The sequence below is a fragment of the Callithrix jacchus genome, chromosome 11, assembly GCF_049354715.1.
Source record: "Callithrix jacchus isolate 240 chromosome 11, calJac240_pri, whole genome shotgun sequence".
Classification (NCBI taxonomy): Eukaryota; Metazoa; Chordata; class Mammalia; order Primates; family Cebidae; genus Callithrix; species Callithrix jacchus.
The window spans coordinates 31,702,210-31,709,421 of NC_133512.1; the positions used below are offsets into that span (position 1 = coordinate 31,702,210).

Sequence of the window (7,212 nt, forward strand, 5' to 3'; positions counted from 1 at the left end):
AGCAATTAATAGCCTACCAACCAAAAACAGTCCAGGTCTAGATGGGTTCACAGCTGAATTCTACCAGACATACAAAGAGGAGCTGGTATCATTCCCTCTGAAACAATGCCAAACAATCCAAAAAGAGGGAATCCTTCCAAAATCATTTTATGAGACCAACATCATTCTGATACCAACACCTGGCAGAGACTCAACAAAAAAAGAAAACTTCAGGCCAATATCCATGATGAACATAGATGCAAAAATCTTCAATAAAATACTGGCAAGCTGATTGCAATAGCACATCAAAAAGCTTATCCATCACGATCAAGTAGGCTTCATTCCTGGGATGCAAGGCTGGTTCAACATATGCAAGTCTATAAATGTAATCCACCACATAAAGAGAACCAAAGACAAAACCCCACATGATTATCTCAATAGATGCAGAGAAGGCCTTTGACAAAATTCAACAGCACTTTATGCTAAAAACTCCCAATAAACTAGGTATCGAAGGAACATACCTCAAAATAATAAAAGCTATTTACAACACACCTACAGCCAATATCATACTATATCGGCAAAAACTGGAAGCATTCCCTTTGAAATCCAGCACTAGACAAGGATGCCCTCTATCACCACTCCTATTCAATATAGTATTGGAAGTTCTAGCTGGAGCAATTAGGCAAGAAAAAGAAATAAAGGATATTCAACTAGGAAAAGAGGAAGTCAAATTGTCTCTGTTTGCAGACAACATGATTGTATATTTAGAAGACCCTATCATCTCAGCCCAAAATCTCCTTAAACTGATAGGCAACTTCAATAAAGTCTCAGGATACAAAATCAATGTGCAGAAATCACAAGCATTTCTATACACCAATAACTGACTGAGAGCCAAATCATGAGCTAACTCCCATTCACAATTGCTACAAAGAGAATGAAATACCTAGGAATACAACTAACAAAGGATGTAAAGGACCTCTTCAAGAACTACAAACCACTGCTCAAGGAAGTAAAAGAGGACACAAACAAATGGAGAAACATTCCATGCTCATGGTTAGGAAGAGTCAATATCGTGAAAATGGCCATACTGCCCAAAGTAATTTATACATTCAATGCTATCCCCATCAAGCTACCAATGACCTTCTTCCCAGAACTGGAAAAACCACCTTAAACTTCATATGGAACCAAAAGAGAGCCCACATAGCCAAGACAATCCTAAGCAAAAAGAACAAAGCCAGAGGCATCACACTACCTGATTTCAAATTATACTACAAAGGTATAGTAATCAAAATACTGGTACTGGTACCAAAACAGAGATATAGACCAATGGAACAGAACAGAGGCCTTGGAGGCAATGCCACACATCTACAACCATCTGATTTTTGACAAACCTGACAAAAACAAGCAATGTGGAAAGGATTCCCTGTTTAATAAATAGTGTTGGGAAAACTGGCTAGCAGTGTGCAGAAAGCAGAAACTGGACCCCTTCCTGACACCTTACACTAAAATTAACTGCAGATGGATTAAAGACTTAAACATAAGACCTAACACCATAAAAACCCTAGAAGAAAACCTAGGCAAAACCATTCAGGACATAGGCATAGGCAAGGACTTCATGACTAAAACACCCAAAGTATTGGCAACAAAAGCCAAAATAGACAAATGGGACCTAATTAAACTCCAGAGCTTCTGGACAGCAAAAGAAACAATCATTAGAGTGAACCAGCAACCAACAAAATGGGAAAAAATTTTTGCAATCTACCCATCTGACAAAGGGCTAATATCCAGAATCTACAAAGAACTAAAACAAATTTACAAGAAAGAAACAAACAAACCCAACCAAAAGTGGGAGGATATGAACAGACACTTTTTGAAAGAAGACATACATGAGGCCAACAAACATATGAAAAATGCTCATCATCAGTGATTATTGGATAAATGCAAATCAAAACTACATTGAGACACCACCTCACACCACTTAGAATGGCGATCATTAAAAACTCTGGAGACAACAGATGCTAGAGAGGATGTGAAGAAATAAGAACACTTTTGCACTGTTGGTTGGAGTGTAAATTAATTCAACCATTGTGGAAGACAGTGTGGCGCTTCCTCAAGGACCTAGAAATAGAAATTCCATTTGGCCCAGCAATCCCATTACTGGGTATATACCCAAAGGATTATATATCATTCTATTATAAAGACACATGCACACGTATGTTCATAGCAGCACTGTTTATAATAGCAAAGACCTGGAACCAACCCAAATGCCCATCGATGATAGACTGAACAAGGAAAATGTGGCACATATACACCATGGAATACTATGCAGCCATAAAAAATGATGAGTTTGTGTCCTTTGTAGGGACATGGTTGAATCTGGAAACCATCATTCTCAGCAAACTGACACAAGAACAGAAAATCAAACACCGCATGTTTGATGTCTAGACCTGCAAACTCCATTCATGCTAAGTGCCCTATACAGGTGGTTTTTTTTTTAACCTTTTATACTGTATTTTTACTGTACCTTTTCTATGTTTAAACACACAAATACTCATCATTGTGTCACAATTGCCTACAGTGGTTTTTTGTTTGTTTTTATTTTGTTTGTTTTTGTTTTTGAGATAGAGTCTTGCTTTCTCACCCAAGAATGCAGTGGCACAATCTCTCTTTACTGCAACCTCCGCCTCCCAGGCTCAGGTGATTCTCCTGCCACAGCCTCCAGAGTAGCTGGGACTACAGGTCTGCGCCATCAAGCCCAGCTAATTTTTATGTTTTAAGTAAAAACGGGGTTTCACCATGTTGGCCAGGCTGGTCTTGAAGGCCAGCCTCGGCCTCCTAAAGTACGGGGATTATAGGCGTGAACCACTGTGCCGGGCCAATTGCCTTCAGTATTCTGTTACAGTACCATGCTGTACAGGTTTGTAACCTAGGAGCAATAGGCTATACCATATAACCTAGGTGTGTAGTGGGTTACACCGTCTAAGTTTGTACAAGTACACTCTACAATATTTACACAATGATTAAGTCGCCTAACAATACATTTCTCGGAACATACTCCCAACATTAAGAGACACATGACTATATATATTTGTATGCCTTTTTAACTTCCTGGAAGAATATGCAAAAATATTAATAGTGCTTGTAATAGTGAATGGCATGGAAGGAAGGAAGGAAAGAAGGGAGGGATGGAGGGAGGGAGGAAGGAAGGAAGGAAGAAAGGAAGGAGAGGATTCTTTTTTTATTTCATACTTCCGTAGTGTTTGAATTTTCTCCAAATCTCATTGAATATAATATTTTCATTATTTTTAAAAGCGTCTTCTTCTCACCTTCTTTTCTTGTCTATTTCAGCCTAGCCAACTAGATTTTCTCAGGACCGAGTTTATTTATACCATATTAACTCTGTCTCATATGCATCTATCTACCAAGATTATTCTTCCCAAACCACTTTCGGTTTAAGTATGACGTTTCCTGTCTTTAACTTATGATTAACCAAATGAAACCATCAATAGATGGCCCCCCTAATCCAGGTGTTGAATTGCAAAAATGACATTTCGGGGAGTGGGGAGATGCTAACTCAATTGTGTCAGTTGTAACATCAACAAACATTAGCAATGCCACATTGTCATGAAGCGGAAGGTCAAATACCCATACACCCTTCACTGGGCAGCATGGTGGAACTTAACTGGGGCAGTTCCGGTTCTGCCATTAGGACCACGAGCACTCCAATCTCAATGAAAGTGTATAAGACACTGCCATTATCCCCGGATCATTGCCACAATAGACCCAAACAACTCCAGTCTATCGTGTCAATGTGTATTTGGGGAGTCTTTAACACACGGATCATTGGCAAGCTGCACCATAAGAGCCCTGTAGGAGCTGTGGCTGTGTATGGAATCAATGCACACTCAGGGACTCCCCCATGCCCGGATCATTTGCAGTGCATCGTGTCAATGCATACTCCGGGAGCCCTTACTCCAAAGCTTGAGTGCGGAGGAACAGTGTACACCAAAAATACTTATGAAATAGTTGTTACAGTGCATACACAATATTCACTTTCCTAAATGGCATGTCAGCAAGTTTAGTGTGCCACAAATAACTCCTAAAAGACACAAAACACTCCTAGAGGCCCACCTACACACATGAATGGTTGGTTCATGGAATTGTGGCATGGCTATGGGGGAGTGTGAGTTTTTTAAATGAACAAAGGGAAAAGAAACAGACATCTGCTACTTACTGTTGTCAGAGTTTTCAGCAGAATCCCAAACACCTCCTAATTATTTTCCTGGGATTTTGATGTCTAAGATACAAGGACCTTCCCTCCATCCCTGCCCTGTTCCAAACCACCTGTAGAGCAAGGTGAGAGGGCAAGATTAGACGATGGGTTGGGTTGGGTCTTAATGTGAGACATCTTACTAAATTTAAACGTTCTTTGTAGCCACTTTTTTTTAAAGTAAAAAAGAACCAGATTTAATTCATGATACTTTATTTCATCCTATATACCGAAAATATTATCATTTCAATATGTGATCATTGTATTTAAATGATGAATGAGCCAGTTCACATTCTTTTTTTCATAGTCTTCTTTACAATGGAGTGTGTATTTCCCACTTGGAAAACATCTTGGTCTGGCCTGGCCACACTGCAGGCGCTCAGCAGCCTCTTGAGGCCATGGCTGCCCCAGTGAGTAGCACAGCTGCAGAGGCCCAGGAAAACCAACCCAGGTGCGTGGGTGTTCACTGCCTTCCTTTACCCACTCCAGGCAGTTGCATCCACCTTTCCGCCTCATTTCCTCACCCAGTATGCAACTGCGGAACAGCCTTTTCTCAGCAACCTGACAGAATAGCTGTGTGCTGGGTTTCGGAAATCATAAAAATGACCACAGATATGCATTCGGAAAGAGGGCTGAAAACTCCTCAAGGCCCAAACGGTAATGCCAGTACTAGGTCATCCTTCCTGGGGATGGAGATGAAGGGAAGGCTAGGAGCCCCTACCGAAGGAAAGAGGGGCCGGGCGTGGCATGCAGTGCGAGGGCGGCGGCCTTCCTGCAGCCACGAACTTCCCCAAACTTGCCGCCAGCGCACCTCGTGGCGTGCGGGGTCCCGGCGTGCGGGGACGCACAAGGGTTGCTGGTTTCTGGGGCTGAGTCTGGCAGGACACAAAAGACTAGGGAAAGATAGAGGGAGACGGAGACAAAGGCGCGGGAGAGGACAGGGAGGCGCGCGCGGTCGCGGGGCTAAGCGGGGATGCGGGGCGGGCGCGCGCAGCCCGGGGCTCCCGGGACCCGCAGGCGGGAGCAGGTGGAGCGGGCAGGGCGATTTGAATATCAGGCTCTGCCACACTCGGGACGCCGCTGACAACTTCATTACCTCCGCATATAAAAATGACTGCCGCGGAATGCAAATAGCTCGCCCGTCTCAGCCGCCTGCCCCCGTTCCGCCGCCGGCTGCAGGCGGAGGCCCCGGGAGCCGCGGCAGCCCGAGGCGCAGACACGCCCTGTCCAACATAATGAACGGCCGGGCCGCGGCTCCGCCCACGGCCCCGCGCCCGCGCCGCCGAGCCCGGCCGGAAGGGGGAGCCGGCCCGGTGCGGGAGGGGGAAGGGGTGGGCGGCCGGCGTTGCTAGTCGGTACCGGCTCAGTGCCTGCCTCTAGTCTCTGTCATCCAGTTAATGCTGTGAAAATGTCAGGGAAATAGAGTGCTCGGTGGGCTTCCTGGTGATTAAATTGGACGCCAGCATCCCGGCGCCCCGCTCTCGCCACTCAGGCGCCATACTCTCCAGGCCTGCGGCCAAACGGAGGAGGCTGCTTCGCTGTGCAGGACCCGCCTCCCGAACCCCCCGGCCTTGCTGAGCTCCCCTTGCGGCCACCGAGGCCAGCCGCGTGCGAAACGGAACGCAGGCTTCAGGGCGCCTTCTCCTTGCCCTAGCTCGCTCTTTGGCAGGAAGTCACCTCTTGCCTTCTCATAGTTCCCCCTGTCACATTTGGGCACCTTGTGAACTTCTCGAGGGGAGGAGCTAGGTCACTTTTATTAATAATATCAATAACGACAGTAGTAACCATCTGAGGACTATTCTGTGCAAGGCACTATGCCAACTGCTTACCTACATTATGTTTATCACAGCGAGCTTATTGCTCTCCTGGAAACCCAGGTTTAGCAAAGCCTTTCAAGGGGCCCTGAATAATGGGAGGGAGCACAGATGACAACACAGGCCCCTCTGCGCTCTAAATCACTCTAGTATTTTCAGAGTCCTTCTGACAGCTCACATAACTGTCCCACACTCGTTTCTTCCCCGGCCGCCCCCACCCATCTTCCGCCAGCTCCCGACCCCACTCCCTCCCTCTCCTTGGCCCAGAAGTAAATCTTAAGTAGTCTAAATCTGTTATGACTAACCCCTTACCTTGCCCAGGCATTGGCTTAGAAAATATCATGTGACCACTCCTGTCCAAGGCCAAGGGAGGGGACATCTGCTGGGGTTTTCTGGGAAATGCTTCCTTGCTCTAAAAAAAGACCCATAGAAGCGATTCCAGTTTCTTCTGCTGTATAATGTGTATCCACCACCTGGTAACCATGGAGGATCCAGGGAACAAAATCTTTGCAGAGATTTACAAGCTTAAGTGAGCTAACTCAAGGGTTAAAGTTTAGGAGAATCATGTTTTAGTCTTATCTCTATCTGCGATGAAGTCTTGCTGCCTCGTGTTTATTCAGGGACAGAACGTTAACTCCTTTTTGAAACAAAACAAGATGTAAAGATGTAAACAAGGAAAACTCCAGAAATTTGCTCTTGTCCCCATTAAAGAGTGTCTGGTTCTAGGTACTTCAATGGAACCTCTCACTTACAGCTTCTCTTCCTGGGCACTCACCTCCAACTCATTCAGCCTCGAGGCTCTAAGCTGCTTTTTTCCCCCAGCTCCCTTTTCTTTCAAAACAAATCTTTGCCTACACAGGCAAGACATCTCTTCCCTCCAGGAACATCAGAACCCCCTTCTCACTATCCTGCATCCACACACCCAGGCGTCTGAGCTTGACTGCCTTTGAAATGTTTACTGGCATTCAAATAGTCTATTTGAAGAATTTGCATCTTGTTCTTTGGGAAAATCAGGCACAACCAGTCACTTACTACTAGTTTCCTTGGCAGCTTGGCAGCTGTTTTAAAACAGAACCTGAATTGTAATAAAAATGGATTTTTATGGTTTCACTAAAATCATACACACTTTTCATGAAAATACACCATAAA

The 7,212-nt window shown here is 44.9% G+C and overlaps 1 protein-coding gene across 6 annotated transcripts in view; it reads right to left on the reverse strand.

Annotated features, from left to right (window-relative positions):
* The window catches only part of LOC108592839 (uncharacterized), a 203,428-nt gene extending 197,010 nt beyond the window's left edge, over nt 1-6,418 (reverse strand). For 5 of the 6 annotated variants that reach the window (XR_013523911.1, XM_078342528.1, XM_078342530.1 and 2 more), the window contains exons 1-2: nt 5,346-5,456; nt 4,214-4,323 (exon numbers count right to left, since the gene is read on the reverse strand). The gene's annotated coding sequence lies outside the window, so the exon portion shown is untranslated. Of the gene's footprint in view, nt 1-4,213; nt 4,324-5,345; nt 5,457-6,375 lie in introns of those variants that run through there. The other variant, XM_078342529.1, reaches the window with a different exon arrangement.
* Nucleotides 6,419-7,212: the final 794 nt, after the last annotated feature.